The sequence below is a fragment of the Orcinus orca genome, chromosome 13 (genome assembly GCF_937001465.1).
Source record: "Orcinus orca chromosome 13, mOrcOrc1.1, whole genome shotgun sequence".
NCBI classification, from domain to species: domain Eukaryota; kingdom Metazoa; phylum Chordata; class Mammalia; order Artiodactyla; family Delphinidae; genus Orcinus; species Orcinus orca.
The window spans coordinates 62,692,475-62,705,059 of NC_064571.1; the positions used below are offsets into that span (position 1 = coordinate 62,692,475).

General features: G+C 40.0%; 1 long non-coding RNA gene across 1 annotated transcript in view; it reads left to right on the forward strand.

The window, feature by feature from the left end:
• The window catches only part of LOC117199492 (uncharacterized), a 53,812-nt gene that overhangs the window by 40,550 nt on the left and 677 nt on the right, over positions 1-12,585 (forward strand). The window contains exons 5-7 of the long non-coding RNA XR_004480749.2: positions 4,437-4,526; positions 10,774-10,990; positions 12,366-12,462. This is a non-coding gene — a long non-coding RNA (uncharacterized LOC117199492). The remainder of the gene's footprint in view (positions 1-4,436; positions 4,527-10,773; positions 10,991-12,365; positions 12,463-12,585) is intronic.

Below are 12,585 nucleotides of genomic sequence, written 5' to 3' on the forward strand. Positions count from 1 at the left end.
ATAGGATCTCATTAAACTTACGTATAACATAATTTTTTAAAAATGCTATTCTTCCAGTAATAAAACAGCATTACTTGAAATATTATTAGCTGCCATAACAGATAAACCCCTGAATCCCAGTGGCTACACAATAAACAGTTTATTTCTTGCTAACTTGAAGAACAAAATGGATGTTCAAATTTGGTTTCCTTCCCAGCAGTGAATAAGAGAGATGCAGCTTCCCTCCACTTCATGTCTCTTTTACCTTTGACTGTGGTTTGCCAGGTCACTGTGCTAGCGTGCCTTAAGCCAGTGGAGGGGGAAGAAATAGAGGCTCTTGGGTGAGAGGTTTCCATGGGCTAGGTCTGGAAGGGGGACGTACATCTCTTCCATCCACATTCCATTGGCTAGAATGCATTCACATTACAACACCCAACTGCAAGGGAGCCTGGGAAATGTAGTCCATACGTGTGTCCAGGAAGAAGAGGAATCTGGTAGGATATAGGCTAGCAGTGTCTACCACAGATATCCTCCCTGTTTGGCTTTAATAAAATCTCCTCCCAAGACACATGTTGTACATACTGAAGCATAGTCCAGTCTTTTTCAGTTTTAACCAAAGCTTTAAAAATTGTATGTTCATGAATATTTAACTACTTGCAAATAGCGGTAAATGTCAGGACAAACCTGGCTGATTCCACCCACCTCCTTAGTAGAGGCCACTTGATTAGGAGCCGTGCAGATTTTATGGATCCTGAAGCTTGTATAATTTGGTGGAATCTGCTTAAGAAAAAAATACAAAATTAGCTATCAAACTAAATATTTATTTAGAATGAGAAAAATTTATAACAAGTAACATTTTCTAAAAAGGTGACAAATAATCACAAACATTATAAAATCCAGAAAAACAACATAATATTATAAAAGAAGTAACTTTCTTTTTTTTAAAATTTATTTTATTAGAGTATAGTTGATTTACAACATTGTGTTAATTTCTACTGTACAGCAAAGTGATTCAGTTACACATATATATATATTCTTTTTCATATTCTTTTCCACTATGGTTTATTACAGGATATTGAATATACTTCCCTGTGCTATGCAGTAGGACCTTGTTATTTATTCATTCTGTATATAATAGTTTTCATCTGCTAATCCTAAACTCCCAATCCATCCCTCTGCCATCCCTTTCCCCCTTGGCAACCACAAGTCTGTCCTCTGTATCTGTGAGTCTGTTTCTGTTTTGTAGATAAATTCATTTGTGTCCTATTTTAGATTCCACATATAAGTGACATCATATGATATTTGTCTTTCTCTTTCTGACTTATTTCACTTAGTATGCTAATCTCTAGGTCCATCCATGTTGCTGCAGATGGCATTATTTCATTCTTTTTTATGGCTTAGTAATATTCCATTGTATATATAGGCCACGTCTTCTTTATCCATTCATCTATCAGTGGGCATTTAGATTGTTTCCATGTCCTGGCTACTGTAAATAGTGCTGCTGTAAACATAGGGGTGCATGTATCTTTTTGAATTATAGTATTGTCCAGATATATGCCCAGGAGTGGGATTGCTGGATCATATGGCAACTCTATTTTTATTTTTTTGAGGAACCTCCATATTGTTTTCCATAGTGGCTGCACCAATTTACATTCCCACCAACGGTGTAGGAGGGTTCCCCTAAAGAATTACCTTTCTAACACTTCTCTATTATACTTTTCTCTTACATTTTGGCTGTTATTCTTGATTTACCTCTCATTGGACTGCAATTTTGTAAAATCATTTTCCACAGACAGCAGAAAGAAAATTCAATCTTTTCTCTAACATAATTTATCAATATATTTTTCCTTATTATTAGTAAGTAATTAGTAATTTGATCATCCTTCTTTGGTCTTCTGACATTTTTAGAAGGTGTATAAGTGCCATATTTCCTTATAGCTGATCTTCAATTAAAGAATTTTATTTCAGAGGACTAAATATTGTTTATTTTATTAGGCACTGGAAATGGATCTCTGCTTCCTAGGTCATTTAATGTTATTAAACTCATAAAATCAGTGCCTGCTTCAGGGAGTATTAAAGCGAAGTCTTTAGCTGTGTCGCCCTTTGCTTCGGGGAGACTAATTTGATATCAATTTTAAATGTAGAACAAGCATAGAAACAAATCGATCTTCAAAACAATTCATAGAAACAAATTCCTAGGTAGGACACTGCCCATAATAATAGTGGCTTATCATAGTCTCTTCTTTGTTCAAATACAAGAATCTGTCCATATGCAACTGTTACTCTTTGTGTTTTATTGGGAGAATTGGAGAGATATTTTCAGTTCTCTGTTGCCTATAACATTTCTCAGGTGCTAATGACAAAGCAAATGGTTTCTGCTGCTTCTTAAATTTTGGCTGTCTTTACTCAATTAGTGAAATCTTCTGAGGAGTGAGAGGCTTCAGAATCTTCTGATGTATTATTTTTCCATTCCTATCAACATTTTCCGTGAACGTGTACACAGGCATCTCTATTTGGAGGGCTGGAATTTGAGCCTTGTGACAAAGCAAACTCGAATAACCAAGGAGAGGAAATGAATAATAAAATTTTTTGACAAATAAAAATGATGATATATTAGCATTAAACCATGTATTCAGCAAAGGAGAAAGGATCCGTATTTGTCAACTACCAAAGCCCTAAACTTTGAGGTAGGGATGACGGATGCATGTGCTGAACCAAATCATTTAACATCTCACAGCAAAAGGTAACCTTGTCATTTTCACCTGAACTGCATTTTCTTGCAAACTTTCTTTGGTCACAGAGAACCAAAGACACAGAATTGGTGTCTTTGGTCCTCTGTGACTTCCAGTACTTAATACCTTCCAGCCATCATTCTTTTATGATGGGACCAGAGATTTGGTAGATTTTCCCCTGATCTGTGACCCATTTAAGCAACTGCACTGCATCCTGACTGCAGCCTGGAATTTTGGAAGACTTTTCATTTAGATGGTCCTCATCTGTACTTCATTCTGTTTCTACTTGGTATTGTTTTTATTTGGTGGTTTAAATGTAGATTAATTATCATTATAGTGGTGCCAGGTGATCTCAGTCGAGGTTGAGTTTGATTGTACTGGGTTAGCAAACTCCTTAAGCATTTGTATTTGTATGAGTTGATATCTATCAGGTATTGCTGTTTTTTTTTTTTTTTTTTTTTTTTTCGGTACGCGGGCCTCTCACTGCTGTGGCCTCTCCCGTTGTGGAGCACAGGCCCCGGACTCACAGGCTCAGCGGCCATGGCTCAGGGGCCCAGCCGCTCTGCGGCATGTGGGATCCTCCCAGACCGGGGCACAAACCCGTGTCCCCTGCATCGGCAGGCGGACTCTCAACCACTGCGCCACCAGGGAAGCCCCCAGGCATTGCTGTTTTTGAAAGAAAATGGGAGGGCTTTGTGCATGGGCTGCAGGGAATGGGAACCATCTCAGAGAGATGAGAATAGAGAGGTTGTCTATGGTGTCTGTCCAGGGTGGTTATAGCTAAAGTTTTTGAGTGTCATGGTGCTGAAATATGGTATAGGTTGAATTTGGTAGAATACAGTGAGGAAAAGTCTCCCTTTCCTCTCCCATCTCAGCCTTTAACATGCTCTGTCCAGTTTCTCCTCCCTACCTCTGACTGACATCTTAGTCAGATTCTATGGCTTTTCCGTCACTTTCATAAATCAAAACAGACTCATTTTCAGGTAGAAAAAATCTGACTCAGTGTAAATAATCAAAACTTCTCCCCTCCCCTGCTCAGGGTTGACCTGCGAACCAGAAGTGGAAGGGGTTTAGCTTGCCTTTTCACTCCGTCTGCATCACATCCCTTTTTGCTCTGCATACTCCCTTCCTCCTAGGTTGAGGTCTCCTGCTGGAGTCTCCTTAACCCTGCTAATATTTTTTGGTGGGACCTTGTAAGGTGACTTGAGTCTAGCTACCTTCTGGGGTGTCCACTTGGCCCACAAGGGAGAATCATAACACTTGCCCAACAAACAGTGTATGTGTGGCTGCTTCCTCTGCTGCCTTCTCTCTTTGGACCTGTCGTCATGGGCAGCTCCTCCAGCCTCCTGTCTGCAGAATTCTCCAGGCAAGAGGAATCTCTAGTTTGTAAGTTCTGTTCCAAGAACTCATGGTGTCCTACTCTGGGCCCGTGGGAGCAATGGGATCTGGGTCCTGCATCTCAGTAACCATCTGGCTGGAGAGAAGGACACTGCTTACCCTTAGTGCAAGCTCTGCCCACTCTCTGGTTCTTGGGAAGCTCTCTCACTTGGCTTGAGTGGGAGCACCCCAACCATATGTGGGGGCAGCTCTGCATCTCAATGACTCTGATCCTTTATACTTTCTAGTCTTCTCCCCTATAGATGAGTAATGGGATACAGGGAAAGGTCTGGCTCTGCTCTTTATTAGTAATTCACCCATCTAACATTCTGTTACTGTTATTTCTAGGAGAGACCAATACTCAGAAGAAGGAACGGAATCATATCTGTCCTGAGCTCAAGAGGAGACTCCCAGAAACCACTGGTATGACTTGGGGAGGTGTGTTTGTTTGCTAGAGCTGCCATAACAAAATGCCAAAGATTTGGTGGCTTAAACAACTGAAATTTATTTCCTCACAGTTCTGGAGGCTAGAAGTCAAAGATCACGGTGTCAGCAGGGTGGTTTCTTCTGAGGTCTCCCTCCTTGGCTTGCAGATGGCCACCATCTCACTGTGTCTTCACATAGTCTTTTTTTTTTTTTTTGCGGTACACGGGCCTCTCACTGTTGTGGCCTCTCCCGTTGCGGAGCACAGGCTCCAGACGCGCAGGCTCAGCGGCCATGGCTCATGGGCCCAGCCTCTCCGCGGCATGTGGGATCTTCCCGGACCGGGGCACGAACCTGTGCCCCCTGCATCAGCAGGCAGACTCTCAACCACTGCGCCACCAGGGAAGCTCCACATAGTCTTTTCATTATGCACCCCTTCCTCTTCTCATGAGGACACCAGTCATATTGGATTAGGGCCCTACCCCAGCTACCTCATTTGAACTTAATCACCTCTTTAAAGGTTTTATCCCCAAATACAGCTCTTCCTTGACTTACAATGGGGTTATATTCTGATAAGCCCATTGTAAGTTGAAAATGCATTTAATTCACCTAACTCACCAAACATCATCGCTTAGCCTTAACCTTAAAGACGCTCAGAACACTTATATTAGCCAGTAGTTGGGCAAAATCATCTAACACAGTCTATTTTATAAGAAAGTGTTGGATAGCTCATGTAATTCATTGAATACTGTACTGAAAGTGAAAAACAGAATGATTGTGTGGGTCCAAAATGGGTGCAAGTGTATTGGTTGTTCACACTTGTGATCACGTGGTTGACTGGGAGCTGCTGGGAGCTGCCCAGCATCCTGAGTGTCAGACCACATATCACTAGCTCGGGAAAAGATCAAAATTCAAAATCTGAAGTATGGTTTTGACTGAATGTGTATTGCTTGGGTATCCTTTGTAAAGTCGAAAGATCCTAAGCTGAACCATGGCAAGTTGGGGACAGTCTGTGCAGTCATAGTCTGATGTACTAGGGGCTGAGACTTCAACATGAATTTGGGGGGAACACAACTCATTCCATGACAGGAGGAGAAGGCAGAGCCTGGAGTTAGCTGGCCCCTCTGGGTAAAGCCCTGAACATGCTTGTCCTCTCAAATACCACTCATCTGCTGAGTTTAGGCAGCAGCAGTACTTGGAGTGTTGGGTCACAGAGCGGGAATGACTGAGCTAGTTCCATTGGAACACCCAGTCTGGCGAGACTCAGGATCATTCAGGGTGTACACTCATCCAGTCTTCCAAAGAGCAAATCAGCCCTTCACCATTACAAAGCTACTCTCTCTTTATGATGTGGAATAAAAGTAACCTTTCTTTCTTTAAAAAACAGCGTGGAATTCCCAAGACACCTAGTCTTAACCCTCTGATACAAGATTAGAAACAATTAGCTCACTTCTGAGTCTACCCTAGTCAAATCAAGCAGAAAATTAAGCAGTTATGTGTGTGTTTGCTTAAATTATGTAAATAATTATCTTAATAGGCCACTTTGCTTTGCTTTTGCAGATCCAAGCCCTATCTGACTTAAGTGGTTTATTTATTTAGATCCAGAACATTTTGATGAGGCTTTTTGGATGCAGCAATATTGGTGCAGCTCCTTAGAGGTCAAGACATTTTGACTACTCTTTAAAAAAAAAAAGAAAAGAAAAACCCTGTTAAATTTACAGCTTTAAAAAATTATAATGTAGGGCTTCCCTGGTGGCACAGTGGTTGAGGGTCCGCCTGCCGATGCAGGGGACACGGGTTCATGCCCCGGTCTGGGAAGATCCCACATGCCACAGAGCGGCTGGGCCCGTGAGCCATGGCTGCTGAGCCTGCGCGTCCGGAGCCTGTGCTCCGCAATGGGAGAGGCCACAACAGTGAGAGGCCCGCGTACTGCAAAAAAAAAAAAAAAAAAAAAAAAAAAATATATATATATATATAATGTAACATATAGAACAGATATACCCCCCCCCCAGTCTCAGCCCATCCCAACCCCACTCACAATGAAATTTTCCTTCTCTAAAGATAGCAAGAGAAATGTCAACATCTCTGGAAACAAAATTTCGGAGGGAAAAAGCAAGTCGAAGACAAAGACGCGAGAAAATAAAAGTCCAAAGACAGACACTCCAATTTTAATACTTGTAATACCCTCATCGGTCAAATTTTGGAGGACTCCTCCAGCTGATTTCATGGAGTACTGCTGGGTGCTGTGGTTCCCCGTCCTAACACTCTTGAGACTGTGGAAATACCCTTATAAGAAATTTATATTAATACGTATACCAGAAAATAGAACATAATGCACATGATGAACATAAAATGTGCGACCTGGATCAGACAAAAAGTATAATTATTTACAGAATCCATTGAGCTCATCCAAATGTGATCCAAGCCTCCTGGTTTCTCTTCAGTTGCAAACTCCTATGAACCGTCTGCATCTATGTCTTACTATATATCTGGAGGAGCCTCTATTAATGCCACCTGGTCCCCTGAATGAATGTGCTGTCAGTCTTCCCCCGTGTCACCTTCTGACAGACTGTTGTTGTGCTCTGTAGAGCTTATTTTTACTTTTTAGTCCCCCACCCCGCCAATTCAATAGGAGGTGGACTTGGTCTGTTTTCTTGAAGGCACCTTTTCCTCTTTTCTTTATTTTTTTTCCTGTGTTGGGCCCGAGAGATTTCCATCTCTACTGAATTTCTTCTCCTCAGAGTTAGCCCCTCAAACTCAAGTCTTCAAATGACAACAGTCGATTTTATCAATCTTGCATTACTTTCTAGTGAAGTCAATGTATATAATTGCAGCATAAAATACAGTTTGAATCAAAAAGTAAGATAGAAGAGATAATTAACAAGTTAACAGTCCATCAACAATTACTCCATACAGTGTATGAACTAATTTTAAATGTCTGATTTGAATCCACTTTAAAGAGATCAGATGTTGAATAAGCAGGGCATATCTGTACAGGGCAATTCTAACAACCGATTCAATAAAGCCACTCTGTTTAGAAAAAATTGTGGTTAAATATACATAGCATAAAAATGATCATTTTACCATTTTTTAGGCGTTCTGTGAGTTAAGTTCATTTACAATGTGTGCAGCCATCACCACTATCCATCTCCAGAATTTTTTAATCCTCCCAAATGGAAACTCTGTACCCATGAAACACTAATTCCCCCTTTCCCCCTCCTCTCAGCCCCTAGCAACCACCATTCTACTTTCTGACTCCATGATTTTGACTACTCTAGGTACCTTGTATAAGTGCATATGGTATTTATCCTTTTGTGTCTGGCTTCACTTAGCATAATGTCTTCAAGGTTCATCCATGTTGTAGCATGTGTCAGAATTACTTTCCTTTTTAAGGCTGAATAATATTCCATTGCATATATACATATATATATACACACACACCCTATTTTGCTTATGCATTCGTCTGTGTACATTTGAGTTGTTTCCATTTTTTTGGCTATAAAGCCACACCTTAAAAATTTTATAAAGTTAGATTTACATGCAATAAAATGTACTTGTTTTAAGCTTACTGTTTGATAAATGTATACACCTACATAGTCACCATTATCATCAAGTCATAGAGTTTTTCCATTACTCCAGAAGTTTTCCTTGTGTCCTTTTGCAGTTAATTCTCCTACCCCAAACCATCCCATGACCCGGGCATCTGCTTTCTGCCACAGTGGATTAATTTTGAGAATTTTTGAGACCTGAACGATCTTGGTTGGTAATGAGACAAAGAATTCAGAATAAAGGGTTCAGGAAATATGGGCAAGATAGGCTCCAGGAGACAAAGATGCTGAAATACATACAGGGATCCCAGTGACAGAGGTACTGAACTCAGGTTACTTGTGCACAGAAATGTCATCTTGAATGATTAAGGTTAGGACCAACTTTCCTGTGGGAAAGTTAGAGATGAATGTTGATGTGGAAAGACCGAGATCACAATCTTCTGAAGAGAAGAAATAATAGAGAATATATTACATTCCCATTGTTATAGTTCTTTTGTTCATATTTTGTCTTACTCATAGTCCTAAAGGAGGCAAGAATATTCTTCTACAAATTTTAAGAGCCACGTGTAGCCTCTTCCTCTTGTTTGTGGGAGGAAGAGTTTCCACACCTCGTTCTTTGTTCTATGATAAGATGAATAGTGAGGGCATACAGTACTGACAATCATAGAAAAGAGGGAACAGAGAGGGCTTCACCATCCCAAGATGCCTCCGTGCACAGAATACTGCAAGTCCTCAAAAAAAAAAAAAATTAGATAAAAATTGGCATATTCAACTCTGCATGATCTTAATTTCAGATGAGAAGATTAAGAATATTCCAAAACAGAGAATTTAGGCAGTTTAGAATGTGCACTGGGTGCTTTCCATAACAGGATCCTTGAAGGTTAAATTGTTAGAGCTGTCATAATGTTAGATAAATAACCGCTGCTAATAGTTGTTTCCATTAATTTTTCGAGACCAGCATTTGACTACCCAGAACACAGCCAGGTATATACTTGGCACTGTCTTTCCTACTCAGTTATTTTGATACCTTGTAAGGCTGTGGCCATGGCCAGTCACCTTGGTTCCTTCTCTTGGTGGTGTAGCTCTGTTTCCACAGACCCTTGATCACGTTCTGCCCGATCAAGACTCCGAACTGATCATTAAAATTAAAGATTCATCACTAACAAACTTAGACAATTAGAATTAAATACTCTTTAATAAAAAAGCCTACATTGTGAAATTTTGATTACTCAAAAGTTTCTTGTTTTTTTTTCTTTTTTAATAGAGGCAAAATGGAAAGAGCCCACCCTTTCCTTTTTTGGAAAACCAGCAACCTTTCCTTAAATTCTCGGTTCAACATATGGATTTCTCAATTCTTCTTACTTTTGTTTTGTCAGCTCTGTTTTTATTTACTTATTTTTAACCTTGTTATTGAATAAACTTAGCCATTAGCTTAGCTTTTCTCAAGGAATTTTCATGTATATACATCCTCATCGTCTTACTCTTGCTGTATGATGCCTTCAGCATTTGCTTGTGTGATACTTTAAGAGCCAGGTGTTTTCTGGTCCTGTGTTCAATGGTTTGTTTCTTTCTTTTGCAGTTCTTATATTTTCTGATTAATTAAATGTTTAGGTGGTCTATATGTTGAATAATCTACTTTTCTATTATTTGTTACTTAAATTTTCACTGTGATACACTATATATGTGCAAAATTTAAATAACGTTGTCAAACAAGAGAAGTAACTTTTTCCATCTTGAATGATTAATCTGAGCATAATACCCAAGTGCCATGAAGCTCTCTTTAGAACTTACTCTATATTATCTTTCTAATTTTGAATCAAGTGCTGAAAATTCACTCTATAGGCTAAGTTTTCTTAATACATGGAGTGAGCAAGCATGTTTACACGTGTTCATATTTATCTGCTCTCTAGGAAATAAAAGCCTGAAATAAATAGATTTCGGTGGACAAATTAGTAGAATTAGGTCATGTGAGATACAGTGAAGTGAGGGGACCTCTTCTTAATCAGAAGCCTTTGGGTGTTGATGGAGTGAACTAAACAGGTGAGACTGGCAGGAAGCGTATGGTTTGGCCAGATCTGTGGCAACGTTAGGAAGCTAGAATTTAGCTGATGGGAAGAAGAGTTGCTGCAAAGTGGGCTAAGGTTGCTGTCAGGAAATTATTAAGTGAGGAGGTTTAGGGAGTAGTGAAACTGTAGGTAATCATTAGTTAAATCCATTTCACCTGTAACTTGCCTTCACCAATCAAGGTCATTTTAATTGTTGTTAAAAAGACTTGCAGGCCCTGTAAGCTGCATGTAGCCTAAACAGTAAGATGTTTGCCCAAGTCGTTTTCCAGGAATTGGTGTCAGGTGTGTCTAGTTCCAGATAAGCTGGTTAAGATTGGGTAGGACCACCCACCCTCCAACGAGGCATGCCTGCTGGGTGACCTTTTGATGTTAGAGGGCTAAAAACTCCACCCTCAGTTTGTGCTAAGTGCCTCCACTTCTGAACCTGCAGAGGCCTGTAGCTTAGTTCCACCTGCACGGATTAACCACACCTTTTTTCAGTCAGGCTCCTTAGGCCCCACCCCGCCCCACGCCTCAGACTGCCCTGCTCCTTTAGTCTTTATCTCATAAATACCCCAAGCCCCTTGTCTTCCTGACGCGGGTTTGAGGCTGGTTCTGTCTCTACTTTGACTGCCTTGTGAATAAACCCTCTGTTTCCTGGCATTTCAGTGCTTTTGCTTGCTGCTGGTCAGGCAAAATGAACCTGGTTCTGTAACAAATGTAACTGGGAGCTGGATTTTCTAAAAAAAAAAAAAAAAAGCAGTTTGACTGGAGGACCAAAAGGACTAAAGGAAAGAGCAGGCATAAGGAATTGAGGCCACAACCGGGTGGAATACAGACTCCTGCTGGATGTCCTTGAAGCTGTGGAGCTCTCTGCAGCCCTCAGGTACCCCATGGGGAGAGAGGTGTGTGGAAGGCTTTGAAGTACTGCTACTTTATAATTTAACCTGGTTATGAATGTTTTACCATTTAAACTTTTCTGTTGTTCCTTTTTCATGTTTACAGTCATTATTTAAAATCTACAGAAGCACCAATTAACATTTTATTCCATACTATAGTTTCTTTCTAGTCTCATTGCTCTTTCCCCATAAAGGAGCAGTTTTCTCCTAGGCACGTTTTTGGGGAGCACTTTTATAGATTGTGTTGAGTGCCAAGATTACTATAGGTGTGCTAATATAAATAAGAAAAGTGATTCAAATCTTGTTTTTGCAATGGGGTATTCAAAGGGTCTGGGGTGATACCAGGTGCTTTGCATTTAATTAAAAGTAAAAAGCCTCCTATGTGGAAAATTTGACTAAAATAAAATTCTGAGACCACTAAAGCTAACCCAATAGCAATTTATTTGCAGGCATATGAAAAATTTGACAGTTGTTACATTTGGGTGGGAAGAGTAAGTAATTTTGATTTCCACTAACAAACATACACATGCCACACAGGTAAATGGAAATACAGGTCAAGAAAAAACTTATTTTTTGCCTTAGCTATGTACATAATTAGAAGAGTTTGAGTCAATTCCATAGTTTCTCATGACTCTAGCCCAATACCTAGAGAAAAATAGATCTTTGATACATTTAGAGTATCGCTTTTGAGTAATATTCAAATAGGTGAATGTCAGCTGAGCTAATGTTTTCTCATCAACCCCAAAGCTATTAACCATTGAGTAATTAGTTCTAGCTCTTGGCTTGGTAGAGCTCAACATCTCCTCCCTTCATGGTTTCAAAGGAAATGGGAAGGTAATGATATTGCCTTTAAAGTAATTATCAGCAGTTCCTTAGGCTTGATTTATAGAAGTATCTTGTTAAATATGGGACAAATCACTGAAATACGAGACAAAATTTATCAGAATGGTAAATAGGAAATTTTGGTATTAACATGTATTTTTTAAAAATAATTTATTTATTTATTTAGTTTTGGCTGTGTTGGGTCTTCATTTCTGTGTGAGGGCTTTCTCTAGTTGCGGCAAGCGGGGGCCACTCTTCCTCGCAGTGCGCGGGCCTCTCTTGATGCAGAGCACAAGCTCCAGGCGCGCAGGCTCAGTAGCTGTGGCTCACGGGCCTAGTTGCTCCGCAGCATGTGGGATCTGCCCAGACCAGGGCTCGAACCCGTGTCCCCTGCATTAGCAGGCAGGTTCTCAACCACTGCGGCACCAGGGAAGCCCCTAACGTGTATTCTTGAGGATAGGTTTCCACGTTGTCAAGACATGGACAGAGCATACTGGGAAAATCTTATTTTCTATTATTAACTTCGTATTTATTTTTCAGAATAGGAATTCATCTTTTATGACCCAACTATGTTCTGATTCCTAAAGGAAGTATTTGATTACTGCAGTCCAAAGATACTGCTTCTATCAGCTCCTAGGTATTTGTTGCCTTTACATATTCACACTCCCTTAGAATTATATCTTTTCCCCTAATTTTTTTTCTGATGGTAAAATACACATAACATAAAATTACCATCTTAACCATATTTAAGTGTACAGTT